At 35.7% G+C, this 23044-nt stretch overlaps 1 protein-coding gene across 2 annotated transcripts in view; it reads left to right on the top strand.

Moving 5' to 3' along the window:
• The first annotated feature begins 6903 nt into the window (after positions 1 to 6903).
• The window catches only part of LOC134289707 (atrial natriuretic peptide receptor 3-like), a 114704-nt gene continuing 98563 nt past the window's right edge, over positions 6904 to 23044 (top strand). For both annotated transcript variants that reach the window (XM_062856028.1, XM_062856027.1), the window contains exon 1: positions 6904 to 7892. The gene's annotated coding sequence lies outside the window, so the exon portion shown is untranslated. The remainder of the gene's footprint in view (positions 7893 to 23044) is intronic.

Raw genomic sequence — 23044 nt, 5'->3', positions numbered from 1 at the left:
TAAAATTTGATTGGTATTTTGTTTTTTTTTTTTGTCTTTGCGTATGACAAAAACATATTTTATTCTGCAAAAAAATATAACTCATAATTGAATTAGATTGAAATTATGTCTTCAAAGATGTTTGAGTATATTTGAAGGACTTTCAGAAAAAAAAAATACACTGAGAGTTATGTTCATCGCAGATCTATGTTAGATGTAATATAATTTAAATTTTGAAGAGAAAACTTTTTTTATATTGTTCATATCAAAATTTGATTTTACGTACAAGTTTCAATGAAAAAACTAGACATATTTTTTTTTCTTACATCTTACTATACATAAGTCACAGCGAATAAATCGATTCTAAAAAAAGTTGGATTTTTTTTCTCACTGTTTTACAGTTTTTATCTAAAAATAATCAAATATTTCTCAGATATGTGAACATTCTGACCGTTTCGAATAACATGGGTCCAACTTTTTTTTTAATTGACTGTAACTTAAGGAAGATTGGATGTATGAAAAAAAAAACACGCAGTTTTTCATTTAAATTTGTGTTTAGAATCTATTTTTGATATAAAAAATCTCATCAATTATTCTGTTTTGGTTGTTTTAAAAAAGGATGAAAAATAAAAATACGAGAGAAATCATTAGAAACATTTGACCATCCTGGGTTACTTAGCAAAACTCGAGGCTGGAAGTCAGCTTTCCACGGAAAAATAACTATAGAATCAAAAGGTAGGGTTTTCGAAAAATTGAAATTATATGACATCTAGCATATATCCGCGATGAATATTGCTCTCAGAGAATTTCTGTTTTTTTTTCTTAAAGTCCTTTAAATATTCGCAATTATCTTCGAAGACTTCATTTCAACTCAACAAATTGTTTTCGAGTTATAATGATTTGAAAAAAAAAATTGGGATTATTTCATACGCCTTTTCAAAATTGAGTTAAAGAATATTGCAAAACATTTTTTATATAGAAACTCATACATGAGCGATATTTTATTTGAATTGGAAAAGGTCGCGCACGAGAGACGAACCAGCCAAGGGCTGAAAGTCTCTATAATAAAGACAAATCAATCAATCAAAGTCGCGCAAACGCGATTCGTTTGTTGAGCTGGAAATGCTCTATAGAGAAATTTCAGAATCAATTCCAGGAAGAATCCTCCAAGAATTACAGCAGGAATCCCTGAAATAATTCCAAAACGAATCTGCTAAAGCATTCCAGCAGGAATCCCAAAGGAATTCTAGCAGGAATCCCCAAAGAATGGGGATCTTTAGTAGTATTCAGATCATTGTATAATCGGAATCTCCGTCCAAAAATTAGTCGAAATCTAAAATTTCATCATTTTTGGTGGCCGGGAACTATTTTTAAAATGCATTTAAAGTTTGTATGAGGGAATTTTTTTGTTCGGAGCGAACTGTCACTTTATCGATTGAACTGTCATTCTATCCACGTAAATTAAAACTGTTTTGTTTGTTTAACCATCAAAATAAAAGAATTGGAACGCAATAAAATCACCTTATACTCAGAAAAATGGGAATATTCAATTCACTAAACAACCCAATTCTTGCAAGAATCCCCAAATGAATTCTAGAAGCAATTCCAGTATGAATCATCGAAGGGATTTCAGGATGAATCCTCGAAAAAAATCCAGAAGAAGTCTCTGAAGGGATTCTAGGAAGAATCCCCAAAGGAATTCCAGGAGCAATCTTGAAGAAACTGCTGAAAAAATACCTGGAGAAACGGCTGGAGGAATCTCTAAAAGAACTCCTGGAGGAATCCCTGTGGTAAATTCTGAACTATTCCCTGCAGGAAGTTGCCGGAGAGATTCCTACAAAAACTTCTGAGGAAAACCTAGTTTGAAATTTAAGAGGAATTCCAGAAACAATTCCAGGAAGAATCCTAAAAAATCTTGGAGGAATCCCCGAAAGAATTCCAGAAATTTCAGATGTAATCCCCTAGAAAGTCCAGCAGATATCCAAATGGAAATCCAGCAGGAACTCCCAACAAAATTTCAGCGGAAATTTCAGGAGGAACCATCGAAAAATATCCAGGAAGAATCTTCGAAGGAATACCAGGGGAAATCACTGAAAGAATTCTAGGAGCAATCCCCAAAGGGATTCCAGGAAGAATCCTCGAAGGGATTCCAAGAAGGATCCCCGAAAGTATTTCAGGAGGAATCCCCGAATGTATCCCCGAAGGAATGTCAGAAGGAATCCCTGAAGACATTCCAGCAGGAATTCTCGAAGGAAGTCCAGGAGGAATTCCCGAAGGAAATCCAGAAAGAATCTCCGAATGAATTTCAGAAGGAGTCTTCGATGGAATTCCAGGAAAGATCCCCGAAGGGATTCCAGGAAGAATCTTTGATGGATTTCCAGAAGGAATCCCCGAAGGAATCTCAGGAGGAATACCCGAAGGATTTTCAAGATGAATTCCTCTGGAGAATTCCAGAAGGAATCCCTGAAGGATTTCCAGGAGGAATCCCTGGAAGAATTCCAGGAGGAATACCCGAAGGATTTTTAAGAGAACTTCTAGAGAACTTCTGAAGGAACTTCTGGAGAAATCTCTAATGTAACTATTGGAGGCATCCCTGAATCCTACTGGAACAAGAACACCAAGAGCGATCTCTGGAAAAAATCATGGGAGAATTCCAAAAGGAACTTCTCGAGGAATCAGTAAGATAACTTCTGGAGGAATCTGTGAAGTTACTCTGAAAGAAATCCTTTAGAGATCCCCGGAGAAACATCTTTATGAACTTCTAGAGAAATTCAGGAGTACCAAAGTAACACACTTGTCACAAAACAGTCAAGACGACGCAAATTTTTGTTACGCAGAAGTCATTGCAACTTAGCTTACTTCTAGCAAGTAAGTATTTATTTGTTAGAAGTATGGGTAGTCTCTTAAGAAACATCTGCACGAATCCATGACACTCCTGGAGATTTATCTATGTAGGAACTCCCGTTGGAACCTCTGAAGGAACTTAAGGAGGAATTCCTGGTGGAAGTTCTAGACTAATCTCTAAAGGACCTTATGTAGGAATTCCTCAAGGATTCCAACGTACCTCGTATTAGTGGACGGTATGTGGGGGGATTCCTGTACCCAACATCAGTGGCGATACAAATGGTGGATTCCTGGATAATGGGCGATTCGTCTAACAACGGCGATCACCAGACGACCTTGTGGTTCCTTGCGGACGTCTGGGAATTCCAGAGGGGTTTCCGGCTTAGTATTCACATTAACTGACACACAATCACGGTTAAAACACACTGCACATATATTGAAACGTATATTCTATTACTTAAAAGTGCACATTCATTACTTAAACTACCGACACGCGTGCCCTACTCTTTGGATGCTTAGGGATAACTAAACCTAATTGCCTTATAATCTAATTCGTTCCCCCAATCTCTCAAGCAGTATCCCGATGCGATGTTTCCCGATCAGGAGATAGAGAGATGAGAGAGGCATGAGTTCATCTTAATAATGGGAAATTGCCGTGTGGAACGTATTCGATCCTCTCATGCTCATCAATTTTTTTATAAATCGGCGATGATAAAACAGATAACTGCCAGGGTTGAAGTTGGTGGTGAGCTACTCTCCAACAAGGATCTTCTGGAGTAATCCCTGAATTCTTACTGAAAGGATCTCTGAAGGAATCTTCTGGAGGAAAACCTGAGGGAACTAATGTTGGAATAACTGAGGGCAAAGATCACCAAAGGAATTCTTAGATTGATCCCTGGAGGAACTAGGAATATCTGAAGGAACTCCTAGAAAAATCCCTAAAATAACTTCTGAAAGATGACAATGTGACCGTGTTGAAAGGATGGCATCTAAACCGAAAGAGAGAACACGCTAAAACCACTCAGCCCCTAGAATGTGTAAGCCCTACTCATAAGTGCATAATTCCCAGACCACACGAAAATGTGTAACAATTACACATTCTCAAAAACAGCTCGTACACTCGTCTAGATGCGAAATGTCGGTATTTTTTTTTTGTTTTCCAAGGTCACTAGTAAACCTAGCTAGATCGCTGTACAAAAAATTTTGCGAATTTAACGATTTTGCGAACACATGAGCTGATTTTGTGAATGTGTAATGGTTACACATTTTTGGTGTAGTCTGGAAATTATGCACTTTAGTACTGAGCGGCGTTAGCGTGTGGTGTCCCGACTAGATAATAATATCAAGTTTATATCATTGTGTTAGGGGCTGTCCATTTATTACGTAAGGCAATCTTCGTGATTTTTCGACACCCGCACCCCCCCTTGTAAGATTTTTTGTATGAGAATCCAAATATTTTTGTATGGCCCGTAAGATTTTTCAAACCCCCCCCCCTCCCCCCAAAAACCCTTACGTAATAAATGGACGGCCCCTTATGATGCTATATGTATTATTTTTCTATAACATGTTATGTTACAAACTGGATGCAGGATGATGTTGAAATAACTAAAATTATAACAACAAGTACACTGGTATAATCAAGATAATAAAGATCAAAATTATAATGAAATGTGATACAAATTTAGGCTTCAGGATCACTAGCTTCCAACAAAATTTGGTACAATTTAGTAACATTATTTCCTAAATACAGAGGAATCAAAACTGAATTGCATTACAATGAGTTATGAAACCACACTCTCATAACATAATACAGGTTGGACTCGATTATTCGGAGATGTGTTCTGATCCTTCTCAAACATATATCTGGGGAACAGAATGATCTATATAGCTGAAATTTTGTCAAGCCAACTTTGATTAGTGATCAGTCAACATTTTTGCTTCTTACAGCATTCTGTTTGCGAGATACGATTTTGGGAATTCCCAGAACCCTAAATGTGATTTAATTGAGTTATAGTATTTAACCCTTCAGGACGCGCGCTGTTATGAAAAGTACAACACAAGCAAAAAACCCCGCTCGTCGTATACAACGCGAGCGCGGTGCAGTTTCAGAAATCTTCTAGTCTAGTGGGCTCGGAGTCAGTCTGGAATCGTTACATGTTCTGTGGCTTAGTTGGTTAAAGCGCCGGTCTAGCGAATACGGAGTCGTGGGTTCTAATCCCACCAAAACGCAATTTGTTTTTTTTTTTACAATTTCATCTCTTAATTTGACAATTGATCAACATGATATGAGGGGGTTAGAAGCAAAGGGGTGTAAGTGACAAAAACCCACTTTCGAGTAAATGAGGTTTAAAGTTTTTGACTAATTTTTCATCCCATACAAAATGTATGGAGTTTCAAAATCAACCCAATTTTCTCTGATTTATTGTAATTTTTCCAATAATCGTAGAAACAAACTTAAAAAAGTTTCTGAAAGCTTGAAATGTGAAGAATTTTATGATATGCTCAGCTCAAAATCGAGAAAATAGTCACTTACACCCCTTTGATTCTGGGCCCCTCATATGCCTTCTAATTTTCATTTTTTCTCAAACGGCTGCTATAGGCATATCAGCAAATTGTATGTATCCTTTGTAGTCTGCAACTAGAGATTTGCATCATCAAAATTTCGAGGATAATGATGATGAAAGAATCGGAAAATAGTGAAATTAACACGGTGTCCCGTATCACCTTAAGATTGAAGGACTCGTCTTTTACATAATCGTCATCATTGAAATTTTTAAAGCCATTTTCTCGTTCATAGTTCCTCATAGAAAATGTATCCACTGTATTGTGGGTGCAGAATGGAGTACAATGAATACTTTTTAATTGCAATAATTCATGTTTTGAGCTAGAAAACTGCTTTTCAATGATGACGATTGAGTCAATGACGAATCCTTCAACCTTAATATGAACCATCCATTAAGTACGTCACGGTCCTAGGGAGGAGGGGGTGGTGGGAGTTTGTGAAGGTGTGACAAGCAATGTGTTAGATATAGGAAAAACCCGTACAAAGGGGAGGGGGGGGGGGGTAAAAAATTCCCAATTTTAGCGTGACGTACAGGGGATAGACAAAATGATCGAGACAGGCAAAATTTACACTTTTCAAAAACTGTTCAACTAGCTGTAACTTTTTGAAAGAGCATTAAATATTCTCAAATGTTCGCTGTAAGTTCACCACCTAGTTGTGTATCAATGGTCCAAATTTGGGAAAGATCGAGTTATTCTCCACGAAGTTATAAAGATTCTTGAAAAAGCTATAATTATCCGATAGCCAACTTTGAGCTGCTATATCTCCGGATTCAATGAACCGAATGCAACGAAATTTTGACCATTTATGACTTATATAATAAACTCCGAAAAACGTTTAACTTAACTTGATATTTTTAACAAGAGGAAAAGTTATAGCGATTTCATTTATTTCACGATTTTTTAGTAAATTGGTATATTTTTAATATGCATTCCATTACCTTTTCGGGTATGTTGTTACTTTCCTTCAAAACACATTTATATATATGAGTCAATTAGAGGAAAATTCAATTAACTATATTTTGCATCTTGAATTTTGAAACGATGTTGAAGTTTAGGATAATTTGGTGTTTTATTAGAAAAATAATCTAATCGTTATAGTGTAGAATTAGCATTTAAGTTAAAATACACGTTAATTTAAAAAAAATCTAATCGTTATAATTTTCTTCCGTGGTAAAAAGTTTAATTTAAGTCAAAAGTTATTTATAGCTCATTATATAAGTCATATATGTTCAAAATATCAATTCGGACCTTTGATACAGAACTAGTTGATGAACACACAGTGAAAATTTGAGAATATTTGATGCTTTTTTCGAAAAGTTACAGCTAGTTGAACATTTCTTGAAAAGTGAAAATTTTGCCTGACCCGATTATTTTGTCTATCCCCTGTACTTAATGGATACTCCCTAACCCTGTGGATATCGAAAAAGCCACTGCTGGTAATTTTATTTGCTGAATGCTTACAGGACCCTTCCAAAAATATTTGAAGGTATTTTGGGAAGAATAAAAATACAGAAGAGCTGCGATTGTCTATCGAGCTCATTTACAGCATGAAAACAAATTCGTGCCCCGAGCCATTTCACCAATATTTGTATTCAATTCTACATCGGAGTAACCTTGAGCATTATAATAATTATGGTTCAGCTGATAATGTGACGAAAACATCGCATCGTGTGCAAGAAAACGAACTGCCATCACTGACCTTTACTTTCAACGTGCACCCGCACAGCAATTCAATCTCAGAGATTCTCCCCAATGAATTTGGGGAGCCTCTAGGGTGGCGGGCGTGTGTGTTCATTCAATGAATGAAAGAATTGCGCGCCTGTAAAATTCTCTCGCGCGCCACTATCTGGTTGTATGTAAGACCGGTAAGACGCCCCATTGGTGCCGGTCTCACATGAAAGCGTCCGCTCTTTGATTCATCACTTCTCGCACTGTGCTGATGTGCTCCCACGACGACGCGACGCCCCAGCAGCGCAGCACGCGGTGGATCCTCATTCATCTCGAAATGACGACAGAGCCACGGGGAGCTGGGGACAATGACGGTGGGAGGACACAACGATTTTAGTAAACAACGCCAACCACCCCTGTCTGCCATCGCATCGGTCGTCGCGATGCTCATCAACCATCATCGAGTGAGCGTCGCTTAGTGCACCAACGCTTCTTAGCTAGCTGTTTGTTGGGTTGGTTGGGATTGGGATTGCCATCCGTCGACAGACGCTAGTTTAGTCAGTCATCGTTTGGTGCCGAAGCCGACCGGTCGTATAGTTCAGTTCGTTCGTTGAATAATCGCGCGTTGAAATTGGCGTTTGGTGCTGTGAGGATCAGTAGACACATGCCAGGACACAGTGCCGCGTGTGCCAAACTGACTGTGTAGGCACATTTTGCTTAGTGGTTTATTGCTTTCAATGCATCGGAATGTTATCTATGAATGGATTGTGATAGTAAATATGATGATTTGTTGGAATATAGTATTGAAGTAATCATCCCGTCATCGTAATGAAGTGGTAAAAATTATAAAATTTATAGTGATAGAGAAGTGACGATCGTTTTGAAAATGAAAACATAATTCCCAGTTAAAATACTAATTACAGTATTAGTATCAATTTGGTACGTTTAGGCGCTGTCCATAAACTACGTAGACTTTTTTTCGGCCATCTCAGACCCCCCCTCCCCCCTCGTAGACTTTTGTTCATACAAATTTTTCGAAATTTGTATGGAGCGTAGACTTTGGCCAGACCCCCCCGTCCCCCCCTAAGAGTCTACGTAGTTTATGGACAGGCCCTTAGTGAAGTTTACTGTAAGAAACAGAAGACCAGAAATTCCAAAATAAATGTATGAATTACACAGCAATAACTATTGACAACAACAAAACAGTGAGGAATCAGACTACTGGATTCTGTTAAAATAGTTTGAGTGACAGTATCCTCCGAAGGATGAACAATTGTTGACCTAGGTAACTCAAAATAATGTAGATGGATGGGTTGGGTGCTTTAATCTCCAGTGTTTTTGAGTAAATTTTTTTGACTGAAGTTTGTTTCTGCTTGGCAATGGTGAGGAAGATGATAAAATAAAAAACAAACATGAGGTAATAAAGCGTAACAAAAGAAGTATCAAATTTCACATAATGTCGTTTGTAATAAACCCAGACACAACTCAAAGTTTGTCATTTTGAGGTTTTTACGTTTATGTAAACTTACACACTTATCACAAAGACCGGTTCCGGATTTCGGTGAGACTCGAAAGAGAATTTTATCAATTTGGTGCAAAAAAGGCTCAAAATCAGTCAACTTTTTCAATAGTCGTTTAAAATTAGTCATTTGGCATAACTGGCAAGTAAGTAATAATGGGAAAGCAACTGAAATCTAATGCTACAATTTATTTCGTACTGGGTTGATGTATTGCTATTGAATTGTTTAAGTCATCTTACCCCAAATCGCTCCCCGAAATTTGTCCGGTTTACGGTACTTTTGATGGTTTTGAGGTGGAATTCTTCAAAGAAGTTTTGATAGATTTTCAGCCGGTTTTTGAACTGGCTTCGTTTCTGATAGGGGAACAAAGCCCAAAATTTCAAGGCGGGGTAAAATGGCCTAACTCAAAATCATTCCTGAATGCGATTTGATCATTTCTATAAGTGAATGGTGGGCATTTTTATATTATCGTACAAATTGGACCGAAGGGTCTCAGATTTTCAGGAAACTTTTTCCACAGGCAGGGCTCATAGATATATGAACAAAAAAAATCAGGGTCGCCTATTTTCCCGGAAAACTTAGGTGGAAATTTTTGTTTCCTCCTGATACTACTTACTTTGAAACATCATAACTCAAAAACGAAGCATCGTAGAAACATTTTTTTCAGTAAATGAAAGCAAATTTTCTAGGAATTTAAAAATAATATGAATTGGACAAAGTTTTCCACAAAATTTTCCACCGTTGAGAAAATTCGTAAAGAAAAGCCGGAAAAACTATTCCCAAACCCGTGGAAAATTTTCAAAAAAATATTTTTGAGAAGGTTATTTCATAAGCTCTAATTGCTGAAATTTTGTCCAAATGTGCCATATATGCCATTTCTTTTGAAAAATCATAACTCAAGAACGAAGAAAAATATAATGTGGAAAAAGTATTCCATAAAATTTTCCACCGTTGAGAAAATTCATTAAGAAAAGCCGAAAAAATTATGCCCGAATTCGTGGAAAATCATCAAAAACATATTTTGAGAAGGTAATATCATAAGCTTTGATCGCTGAAATTTTTGGAATGAACTTTTTTTTTCTTTCCCAAGCTATGACCAGTTTTGTGAAAAATGACCATGTAAGCCTATATTATACGGTCATTTTTCACAAAATTGACCATAACTCAGGAACGGAAAAAAAGTGCATTCCAAAAATTTCAGCGATGATATCACCTTATTATATCACCTTCTCAAAAATATTTTTCTGATGATTTCCACGAATTCGGTTCGGGCATAGTTTTTCCGGCTTTTTTTTATGAATTTTCTCAACGGTTGAAAATTTTGTGGAAAACTTTTTTCACTTCATATTTTTTTTGACTCCTGCTTTCATTTCCTATAAAAACTTTGTGTCTACGATGCTTTGTTCTTGAGTTATGTTTTTTTAATCCAAAGGCTTATATGGAACATATGGACATTTTTCAACAAAATTAGCCATAACTCAAAAACTAAAAAAAAGTGCATTCCAATTTTAATCACTGAAATAACCTTCCCAAATATTTTTTTTTTAAATTTTTTCCACGAGTTCGGGCATAGTTTTTTCGGCTTTTCTTTACGATTTTTTTCAATTGTGGAAAAAATTTGTGGAAAACTTTGTCCAGTTCATATTATTTTTGGATTTCTGAGAAAATTTTCATTCATTTCCTAAAAAACTTTGTTTCTACGATGCTTCGTTCTTGAGTTATGATTTTTCAAAGTAAGTAGTATCAGGGGATAACAAAAAAATTCCACCTGAGTTTTTCGGGAAAATAGGCGACCCTGAATTTTTTTCATTTATTTTTTTGTTCATATATCTATGAGCCCTGGCTGTGGAAAAAGTTTCATGAAAATCTGAGACCCTTCGGCTCAAACCGGTACGGTAATAAAAAAAAATCCCCTGGTGTCAAGATATGTTTGCATAACACATCCTTTTAAGGACAGACTTGTAAGAATCCCAAAATGACCACCACAATGGCCGACTTTGGCACCTACTCACGATTTCGTAGCACAAATCTCTTCGTAAACAAAACCAGCGCACCTGAGCTTCTTATTTTAAGCTTCTTACAAGTGAGCAAGAACTGAATAATAAAATGCACTGTTGTTTGAAGCTTGCTTCCTGACATTTGTGCGTCTGAAGTTCTGATGCACTGTTGAAGCGGGATTTTAAGACGTTTGTCCTTAAAAGCCAGGCAGGCAAACCCATGCAAAACCTTATGATTTCCCAATTGGAAACTTCCAGCTTTTCTTGCTTCCAGTTAAGGTTTTCTGATGTTGAGGTTGAGGTTCTGAGGTTGATGTCTACGCTATCATAGGCGCCAACTTAGGGGGGGTAAGCATGGTTTTGCCCCCCCCCCCCCAATATTTGACAATTTTTCGATTTTCCCATACAAAAAATCAATAAAACCGGGCTTTGCCCCCCCAATAATTTGACCAAGTTGGCGCTCATGTACGCTATCCATGTTATAGGTCATTCAAACATAACGACCATTGAATAGGGGAGAAGGGGTCTGTGAAAGTGTCACACTCCATAAATTGAGTATACAAAAAAGCGAGACAGATCGGGGGAAAGGGGGTCTGAAAAGCCTGAAAAATGAATGTTGAATTGAATGTTTTCATAAAGTGGCATCTTACCCCATGGCTAAAGGCATTTTTGCATTTTCGAAAATGCATTCGTTTCGTGAATAATTCTGCTGAATTAATATCAAAGAAAATATTATTTAGCTTACCACTTTGAATGCCTAACAAATGAGGCTACTTATCAATGAGAACGATGAATGTTTGAAAAATGGCATTCTATCCCACTGTACCCTACACTGAAAGTCGCTTTGCGGTGACATCAGCAATAAAATTGTTTTTAAATTACCATGGCAAAACATGATTGTCACAGCACAAACGCGTCTTGTGTGTCTTAGTTCTATCATTTATCAATTGTTTCGATGGTCAAATGCTCAGCTCGTTACATGTAACTACCACTATTTATTTAATTTTTTAATGGTTCAATGTTGATGTAAATATTGTCGTAGAAGAAAATTATGTTTTAAATCTTGTGCACCCATTTAAAAAAAATACTGATGATTCTAATACTTTGTTGTCAGCTCATCAAAATGCCCCAAAATTTTACTGGAAGTAACATAGCCATAATTAAGTGGTAACATGAGCAAACTGTGTTTAGAACTTTGTTTTATAGAATTTAACTGGTCAAATCGCTTTAAAATAAATTTCATATAATTTCATCATAAAACAAATTTATATTTTGAGTGTGCTATTTTTTTTTTATTTTAATCCTCACTCTTATTACCAGTTCTACACAATATGTCTACATGTATACTTTACATATCATTGAAATTGATTTATGATTTCTGGATCTAAAGGTAAAACAGTAGAAAACTTACCATCTAAAATTATTTTTTGCACAAGATCCTTAATTGTATTTTTTTTGTTCAACATTATCACCACCAATATTTAATCGATTTTGATGAAATTTTAATTATATCAGTTATCCATAGTGAAGTATTTCTGTTAGAAACAATATGACATTTTTGTAAGCGTAATCAAAAGATATACACTCCAAATCAAAAGTTTGAGTTCGGTTCCAAAAATGTGGGCCTTATTAAAAAAAACAATAAGTCTAAAATAAGTCTAAAAAACTTTTACCATAATTTACAAAAAAAAGAATGTTCGAAAACTGTATCTAAAGTTGCATTTATTGTACATGTTTCTGGAATGCATGCATGGAAAATATCAGCCAGAAAACTCTCAAGAAACTGTTTTTCTTCGATCGTTGTCACAAGTTAAGAAGAAATTCCATCCGTATGTCATTTATTCGCTGCAGAATGTTTCCGTCAGCAAGCGGTCAAGAATTTTGTTGAGAAATTACTTAACTCTGTAATACCCAAATTTTTGATTTTGATATAAATATCATTTTTCGAAACCTTAATCGATTTGAGCATGTTTCGGACGACGATTTTTTCCAATTCGCCATTTTTTTTTTTTTTTTTAGTTTTTTTTTTATTTATGTTTTCCCTTGAAGCCAATTTTGTAAACCGATTTTTTAAGACGAAAACATTTTGAGGTGTTGTCATTATCCTTCTTCTTTTTCTTAATGGCTCTACGTCCCTACTGAAATGTAGTCTGCCTCGATTCAAATTAGTGTTCTTTGAGCTCTTCCAGAGTTATTAATTGAAGGGCTTTCATTACCTGCCATTGCATGAATTTGTACATACATTGTGAGGCAAGCACAATGATACACTATGACCAGGGAGTCGAGAAAATTTTCCCGACCGGAACGGGAATCGAACCCGCCGTCTCAGGATTGGCGATCCTTAACCACAAGGCTAACTGGAGACCCAAGTGATTATCCTATAAATGTTTTGTTTTTTTTTACTAAGCAAAATTGTATTTTTTGTACAAATAATTTAACCCTCGAATACCCTACTTCACCTGAAGATAGACGGGATACAGTTAGAGCATTTTTGTATTTTTTTTTCTTTCCTGAACAATTTACATTTTTTCATATCATTTAAAAATTGAAGTTCTTATCAATTCTCACTTTTTAGACGCCATTAATTTTTTTCTATTGAATCGCAATAATTATCTGTTTAAAATTTTTCCTCAATCATTCTATTATAGTAAAATAGTTTAGAGAAGTTGAGAACACTCATATTTTTTTATGTTCCGTGAAAAAAAATAAACACAAAATTTGTTTAACGCTAACCAAAAAATCACAAAAAGTTTTCGTTTTAAAGCTTCCAGGTAGAATAATCAAGTGCTGCAATGTTCACAAGTAAAAATTAGAAAAATCTAAAACCAAAATACACAAAATAGCGAATTAAAAAGACCTTTCAAAACATGTTTCAGTCGAGTTTAAATGAAAAAATGATACTTACTTGATCAAAATAAAAAAAAAATTGGGCATTCGAGGGTTAAAAGTGTATAAAAATCCAATAAACTTTTTTACGACGATAGAATGGATGGTTTATTTACCAAATAACTTTTTTCTAGATTTTTCCGCTAAATTCTGTGAAAATAGATACAACTAAGAGCTATTATCTTAAAATATGGCCGACCCAATTAACAGCGACAAGGCCTTAAGTTTTAATTTACATTTTACAAAATATTGCAACTTTAAAAACAGATGTGATTCACTGTTTTTAAGAAAAAATGTTTTATCAGTCATGTCTAAAGTTTATTTGACTTATAATCTTTCGGTGGCCTTAAACTTTTGATCGGGCGTGTTTATTATTACAGGCGTACCTCGTTAGTGCGTACCCTCGATAGTTCGTACGTTTTGCCTCGATATTACGTACATCAAAATTTAATTCTACATAGAAAATTTGAATCGAAAGTCTGAAACACAAATATTGAACGCTTTCTTAAACCTCCTAGGATGTTAGGCTAGACGCACCACGATAACGTAGTGTACGTTCAGCGAGCCTGTCTGGGTCATATTGACCCTAACATTCTACTAGGGTTGATAGCTCATCCAAATATTGGACGATCCTCGCTAAACGGTTCCAGCTTTGTTCGTGATTGATGACGTATAACTCGACATAAACCTACCATTGACTTGTACCTGTTTTGGCCACCGTACCAAACAGTTATCCGATGTGGGTCCAACAGTGGTCCACCATTCGAGAAAATTAGATCGGACTTTGAACCGAGATCCGATAATTTTTCAGTTTGGTGTATTTTTTTTTCACGTTTTTGTGTTTTTTGTGAATGACAAATCGCTTCTCATTTGAAGAAAGCTCTGGTTGACTGGTCGTTTTAAACATGACTAGAAGCAAAAAATGACTGAAAAGATGATTTTTTGCAATAATGTTCAAAGAGATTCAGAGTAGGATGCTGGGAGATTTCCAGGAAGTTTCAGAGAATGATCAGAAGGGCTTCAAGCTGTGTCAGGCTTGCAGGGTTGGAAGACCTCTGAACCGTCTAAAACTCTCTGGAACTCCTCTGAAACGCCCTGAAAATCCCTTCAGATTCCCTTGACACGCGTTTGAAATATCATGAAGCGCCCCTGATACCGTCTGGAACACCCCTGAGACACCTCGAAAGCCCCTGAAAACTCACTTGAAAATCCCTCAAACGCATCTTAAAACACCCTGGAACGCATCTGAAAGCCCCCGGAACACTCCTGGAAACCCCTGGCACATCCATAGGACACCTTAACCCCCTATAACATCCTTGAACCCCTTGGAAAGCCCTGTATCGCTCTTATAATCTCCTGTAATGTCCCTGGAACGCCCAGAAATACCCCTGGGATCCCTTTATCTATCTGAAGCCCTCTGGAACACCCCTGGAGTGCTCTTGAGAAACCTTGAAACCCCTGGATAAAAAAAAATTGTTTAAATGAAATAACAATGAATATGTCATTCTAAATAACGCATAAGTGTAAACCACATCCTTCCAGTTCTTGTAAAGCTGGCGTGACTTTGATATTTGTGGTCGGTTTACCAGTAAAGCTTGTTCGGTAACAGCAATTTTTGAAAATAATTCTAAGGAATTGTGCAGTTTTCGTGTCATCAGTGGTACAAGATTTTCAATAATTTTTATCGACAGTAAAATTTTTCAAATTTTATATTAAAAATAAAATTTTCAGAAACTATTAATTATTTGGGTACTCAGGTATGTCTACAAGAAAAATAATATTCTGTGAAAAAAAAAACATCTTAGAAATGGTTTGTTCAATTGATGAGCTGTCCTCGGCAAAATTTTTGGATATACATTGATCTATGTGGAGAACGCATACACTGCAAAAAAGTTTTTTTTTAATTTAAAAAATACAACTTAAAAATTAATTGTTTCAAAAAGTTATTTGTGTTTGTACGGGCATACAATGCAGTTGAATGCACGGTGGATCAAGAGGAAGGATTGATAAACAAAAACGTTTGTTATCTGTTTGAAGCAGTTGCATTTTTGAAAATTGTTGAAATACGCTTCAAAAATGGTTCATCCCGATTGACGCGTGATTTGTAAAATTCTGCTTAACTTTACCATTTCCGAGACGGCTAAAATATAAACGACTCATAAGAAAGTCATCATTCTTAATAAATAATTCCAAAAGTCCCAGTGAAGAAACAGGGGTGCAAGCAGTGATAAATAACAAAATTTCCATAAACAAATAAAAAAATGCATAAATAAATCAAAAGTTTCCATAAATAATTGATTTTTGGGCAATTAAAAACGTCAAAAATGCAATGAATAATTCAACTGTTGCAATAAAAAAGCCATTTTTCCCACCAAATAATTTCGAATTTTCCATAAATAAATCCGATTTTTCCATAATAAATTAGAAAATTCACAATAAAAAAATATCGATAAAGCAATAAATAATTCAAAAAGTGCAATAAACGAAAAAATAAATAATCAATAAATGTCAAAAAAATGAGCAATAAACGTAAATGCATTTTGAGCCAAAAAATCAAGTAGACCATGCGGCGAAGCCGCATAGAGGATTGAGGAACTGAGGCGGCAGAAGGCCGCCGAAGTTTCCGATATCCGATGCACCGTAACTGCATCGATTCAGTTCTAGGCAAACCACAGATCCAAGAATTTGCCCGGTGTAATGCAAACATAGATGTTATCCCTTTTTTAGGTCCGACGAGCGATAGCGAGTTCGGACAGCAAGCAATTGCTCGATAAATTGCAATCATAGTTACGCAAGCTTTTCAGTCGTTTCAGTCATATAAGTGCGATTCAGCATTTCACTGTCTCATAATTTCCTGCATTTGTTTTTCATGGGTAATTTCGTCATTTTTTATTGCATTTTTTGAATTTTTTATTGCTTATTCGATATTTTTTATTGTGAATTTTCTAATTTATTATGGAAAAATCGGATTTATTTATGGAAAATTCGAAGTTATTTGGTGGGAAAAATGGCTTTTTTTTATTGCAACAGTTGATTTATTCATTGCATTTTTGACGTTTTTAATTGCTCAAAAATCAATTATTTATTGAAACTTTTGAATTATTTATGCATTTTTTTATTTGTTTATGGAACTTTTGTTATTTATTATTGCTTACAGCCCTGTTTCTTCACTGGGACTTTTTGAATTATTTATGGGAAATTTTGTATTTATTATGGAACGTTTAATTGTCTGCCTTTCCGAGACCCACCCAGTCAAGCAGTGATTGTATAAGATGTTAATGTGGAGGCGATATGCGTACATTTTTCATGCGTCCAAATGGAGGCATGCACGCTTATGGCCTCCACATTATTATCTTATGCAACATCTTATACGATTACTGGTTGACTGGGCAGCGATTTGACTATAATGTTTATCAGCCATTCTATAGAAAATCGATTATAGTGAAACTCCGATTGTCGTGAAACTAGGTTCATCGAAAATAATTAGACACGTTTTTTTTTAATATTTCGTCATTAGGGTGACAATTTTTCAGATAGTGTGGCCCAAAAAATCAAAGTTTTTCAAAACTAAAAGTTTTCAAAAATCATAACTTTGGAACCAGTTAACCGATTTTAAACTTCTATTTCTTTGTTCGTAAAGTATTGATTAAAAACTAAAAAAACTATCTTTCTATTTTTTTGATACGTTACGCCAAATTTCCTGAATTTTCTAATAAAAATCTTAAACCCCTTTTGTCCCGAGACCATGAAAACGAAAAAAAAAATATATTAGCATTTTAGCACAGTTTGTTCCTAGCAGCGTATTTTTCTAAATAGAATTCATAGGCTTTCAAACATAGAAACAAGAAATTTAAAATCGATTAAATGGTTAAAAAGTTATGATTTTTTGGTTTTAAAAACCTAGATTTTTTTAACTACCCCATCTGAAAATAGGCCCCCCCTAATGACGATTAAAATCATACGGATCTAATTAATTTCGACGAACTACTAACCCACCATGTTTGACTACAATCAGAGTTGCACTATACCTAGCACCGATTTTCTATGGAATGGCTGTATAGGGTGCCTGTACCAATTATGGCACTACCTAAACTATTTGTGCGAAAATATAGCTTAGTTTCCATACTTTACGGGAGAAATATAGAAACGGGACCAAAACTACTTTGAGTATTTATTACAGTGTGTGCCAATGATAGGAACCCTGTACCAGTTATGGATACATTTTTTAACTTCGGTTCCTTTTCGCACTATTTGCATGCATTCCTTATGGGATTAGCCATAACTGGTACAGTATGGCGAAAAAAGGTGCAAGGAAGTCAAAATTTTAAGGAAAATTATTTGTTTCTACCGTAATTTGAGCAAAATGTGGAATTTAAATGAGTGCAACCATCTTTTGTGGACGTGATCTGTTGTTCACAATTTTTTTCTTGTTGATTTACATCGTTATATAATTGAAATCAACGATGGCGAATAATTAGTACTATAGCCATTATTGGAACCCTATATATGAATGGCACAAATTTCCCAAATGGAGGAGAACGTGCCTCTAGAGCCGACCTAATGATATGTATATGAAACTTGCTGGATTTTTAGTTCATCGAAAACAATTAGACCGTATTTTTTTATTTCGTCATTAGGGTGACCAATTTTCAGATAGAGTGGTCCAAAAAATGGAGGTTTTTCAAAACTAAATTTTTTTGAAAATCATATCTTTGGAACAAGTTGACCGATATAAACCTTTTTTTTTTTGAAAGCTATTAAATTCTAGTTTCCATGAAAAATACCTTGAAGGAGTATAAGTACATATTTTAATTTTTAATAGGTTTTTTATTAGGCCCTTCTGAAAAGCGAAGCTAGAGTCAAAATGGCTAACTGATGATGAAAACTGGTCATGTTGGCTATGAAAAATGCTTAGGAAAAAATTGAGATAAATAAGAAATATAATCGTGTAATTAATACAAGAATCTTGTGTAACGAACTGCCACGAAAAATTCTTTTAAATTGTAGACCAAACTTCACTAAAACACGAATAACAAGAACAAATATGCAAATTTTCAAAACGATCTCACTTTCTATCGATTTAGGCTTAATGTATAATGTAAGGACTATCGCACGTGTTAGCTGTTGATGTGAACATAAAACTACACCTAAGGTCCGTTTAATGTGCTAAAAAAGGGCGGAAGCCCACCAAACCTGACCAGCAACCAAGTGTGGGATACGCAACACCCCGTTTGATTCGAATCGTTAGCGTGTGCGCGAGGTGATATGATTAGCGGTGTGCATATTATAATGTGGAAGGGAAATGAAAAGCCACTCGCTGACAACTGTTGCGCGAAGAGAATGTGAAGTATATGTGATTCGGAGAGCGATCGTTCGAAAACCAGTTTCCTCCAGTCCTGAATCGACGGTGGGATATCGATGAGCAGCACCTTGCGCGAGCATAAAGGTTAAACGTTTGCCAAAATGTCTCCAAGATTGTGATCCGGCTGGACGACGACCGGCTAGCCTAGACGGTGAACCCTAACATATCCGCCGCTACTGCTGCTCCAGTTCGTTACGTCAGTTTATCAGCGTGAAAGTGAATTTGGATTCAAAACAAAAAATAAACTGGCTTACAACATTACGTTTGGTGAGGACCAGTAGTATAGTGACGCAGTGAAGGGACGTGACTTTGGTGTGATAGTTTGAATCGGGCCAGGGCTGGCCGGACGGATTGCTTCGGGACGCGTATCGTAAGTACCAATTTGTAGAAATTTATTCGTAGTTGCCGATAATGATTGCTAGTTCGTGAGAGACGTCCAACGCCGACGCATTGCTTCGGTCCGATAATTGAAATCGAGAATTTCCATTAACGCGGCAATTGAAAGCGTGTGCGATGGTGATAACTGCGGGGAAAAGGAATAAACTATGTAGTTTATGTATGGGACGATATCTAGTTTCAATACTTTTTTATGTTTGTTATCTTTAGGTACCATTTTCTTGTTGCATAAACTTTTGCATAATATCATATGGGACTCTATCATTTCTGTTTTGCAATTGATTCAATTTTAGTATAGCATTCTTATTTCGAATTTCATTTCCTACGAAAAAAAATGTATAATGGTGTGATGCCGAAACCAATTGCTTTGACAAAGAGAACACTTAGTATGATTGCATCACCAAACCTTGCTGTCGCCTACGACAGTGATTTATTTCGCATATAATGTGTCGAAACCACCCTCGTATTTTCAACAGCACAGACAATATGGAGAAACCATCGTCTTGCTTTAAAATTCCAATCGATTAATTACTCACCTTGCAATAAGAATTTGAAATAATTTTAACCTAGTGCTTGAAAATTGCGGGACAGCAATGATCGGCTTGGGTCTTGTTAGTTTATGGTTAAACGATGTTGAAATTTTAGATAATTTGATGTTTTATTTAAAAAAAGTTCAATCCAAATAATGTTCTTCTATGTTGAAAATTTCAAGTAAAATCAGAAGTTTTGCATATCTCATTATATAAGTCATTAATGGTCAAAATTTCATTGCATTCGGTTAATTGAATCCGGAGATATAACAGGTCAAAGTTGGCTATCGAATAATTATACCTTTTTTCTAAAATCTTCATGCAGAATAGTCCGATCGTTCCCAAATTTCGACCACTGATACAAAAATAGATCAACTTACAGTGAAAATTTAAGAACATTTGATGCATTTTTCGAAAAGTTGCGGCTACTTGAACATTTTTTGAAAAGTGATTTTTTTTTGTACAGCGCTTTAATGTATTCTATTCAAATTCTACTATATCGAACTGGTGCGCTAATTTCACTTTCTACCCTATCATGGTAGAATGATGAGCATGAGGATTTTGATGTGTGACTGTTGGTTGTTCATTTTTTTCAGTCTGATTGGGGGTCCATTATGAGTTGACGTTCGCCGATGTCCAAGTATTCGGGTCCATTTGAGCCATGGGCTCAGAAGAGGGTCAGTGTCAGCTGCTCTCAGGGGGAAAGAGCAACTGACGAAAGTGCCGGGGCTGAGATCGAACCCATGACCATCTGCTTATGAAGCAAACTTGTGATCAATGGCGCCACGAGCCCTGGCGGCGGCGGACCAATACATTCATGTACATCATCAAACCACATACTGGTGAAAGGCAAAACAGAGGAACGAAAAGTCTTAAAAACTGTTTTCATTTTCAAGGAACAAAAAATGTGTTTCTAAAACAGGTTGACAAAATTAGTCCCCTATTAGGGTGGATGTACCAAATATGGCACTACTAAGGAAAACTATTTGTACAAAAATAACAATAAGACCAGCGAATGTCATCAATATGTTAAAATATAGGAACCCTGTACCAATTGTGGTTACATTTTTAACTTCGGTTCATTTTCGCACTATTTGCATGCATTCCTTATGAGATTAGCCATAACTGGTACACTATGGCGAAAAAGGGTGCACGGAAGCCGAAATTTTAAGGAAAATGATTTATTTCTACCATAAGGCCGATGCAAATATTATTTTTCTTTTATGTCCGAGACCTCTCATCAGGTACGAGGGGCTACGAACATACTACATTACAGAACTATTATGATAGAAAGACTGAAACTATGTGTGCAATTTAACATAATTTAACAGACAATCGCTTGCTGTCCGAACTCGCTAACGCTCGTCGGACTTTAAAAAGGGATAACATCTCTGTTCGCATTCTACTGGGCAAATTATTGGATCTGTGGATTGCCTAGATCCGAATCGACGCAGTTACGGCGCCTCGGATTTCGGAAACTTCGGCGGCCTTCTGCCGCCTCAGTTCCTCAATCCTCTATGTGGCTTCGCCGCATGGCTCGGCCAAATCTTTTACTTTACTCATTGTTTCGTATTTATTGCTAAATTTCCCGAGCAGAAGACAATAACAAGGGAATAACATATCAAGGTATTTATCTTAATAATGAATGCATACCTGAAATTTCAAGTGCTGTATTTGTTATCCCATAGTTATTGAATAGCAAACTAATAACAATTCTTGTTATTAAATGTTTCATTTGTTCGTTGACTTCATGATGTAATAGCAAATCTTGTTCTTCGGTTATTTGCACTGCTAAACCAACAAATACCACATTAACACCAAAATCTGCTCAAATACCTCCAACAGCTATTGTGATGTTCTCATAACATTTCGTAGAATAACGCAGCAATTACAATTTTAGGTATTAGAGCAGAAGTTGCTCTTCGCATGGTATTTGTAAGGTATGCACCTCTGCTCGGGTTTCAATTGCTTTTTTGATGTTTTTCAATTGGGAATTTTTAAATTATTTATGGAAAAATCAGATTTTTTTATGGAAAGTTTAAACTTTTTTGGTGGAAAAAATGTAGTTATTTATTGCAAATTTTGAATTATTTGTGGAAATTCCGACATTTTTTATTGCTTGAAAATCAATTATTTATGGGAAATTTTGATTTATTTATGCACTTTTTGAATTGTTTATGGAAATTTTATAGTTTACTAGCTGTCCCGGCAAACTCTGTCTTGCCGATCTTGTGGTGGTTTGACAGCTTTTGAGCTAATTAAAGCACCGCACTCTAGATTGGTTTGATTTCGATCATGTTGATTTTCTTCCCAGTTTATAAAAATCTGTACTTTATCAATTTTCTACCTTTTGGAGTTGATTTTCGTAACTTTTTATACATATAAACACAGCCACCACGAATACGGACCGAACCGTGCAAGAGTCATGCTGATCGGTTAATCCGTTCTTGAGTTTTGTTGCCTCAAAGGTACATCAAACTCATTTTTATATATATAGAATTATTGCTCCCGTCCTTACTTCTTTATTGGCAATTTATGATTTTGGTATGGAAAATGATCACTTTTCTATGAGTCGTTTATATTTTAGCCTTAACAAATTAAGATAAAGAATAATAGCCATACCTTCTTTGTTGCTTGTGTTGTGTCTCTGATTTAAGAAAAATAATTATAACGATTTTTTGTGGCCTCTAAAATCTCAAAAAATGCCAACTTTGACAATATTGCATTTGTTGCGCCCTTTTACTTGCTATAAAAATCTCTGTAATATTCAAACTCCAAACATTAAGGATTCTTCGATAACTCACACGCTCAAATTTTAATTAAAATAAATATATCAAGGATTCCTTCAAACATTTATTCCTACAAAAATCTTCCGAAGATTTCTTCGAAATTTCTACTTCGAAAAATTCTTCACCTCCACCTATTCCTTCAGAAAATCTTCCATGGAATCTTCAAGAAATTCTGCCGGATTTCTTTAGAAATTGTTCCGACGTTCCCTAGAGATTCTACAAAAAAAAATATCCAAGAACTCCTTCGTAAAACCTTCCATGCATTCCTTCCGAAATTGCTCAATGGAAATCATTTATGGATTCCTTTCAGAAATTTCTCTTGAGGATCCTAAGTAGACTAGAAATTCCTCTTGAGGATCCTACAGAAATTAAGCCAAGAATTCATCTAGAAAAAACCTCAAGAAAGGTTCCTTAATATAATCCTCAAGGAAATTATTAAAAATTGTCTCCAAAGTTACCTTCACGGAGTCTGGGTAGTTTATGGATGTAGTTCTTTTCAAAATTGCTC

This window comes from Aedes albopictus, chromosome 3 (assembly GCF_035046485.1).
Source record: "Aedes albopictus strain Foshan chromosome 3, AalbF5, whole genome shotgun sequence".
In the NCBI taxonomy this organism is placed as follows: domain Eukaryota; kingdom Metazoa; phylum Arthropoda; class Insecta; order Diptera; family Culicidae; genus Aedes; species Aedes albopictus.
This window is presented reverse-complemented; position numbering and strand designations above follow the sequence as displayed.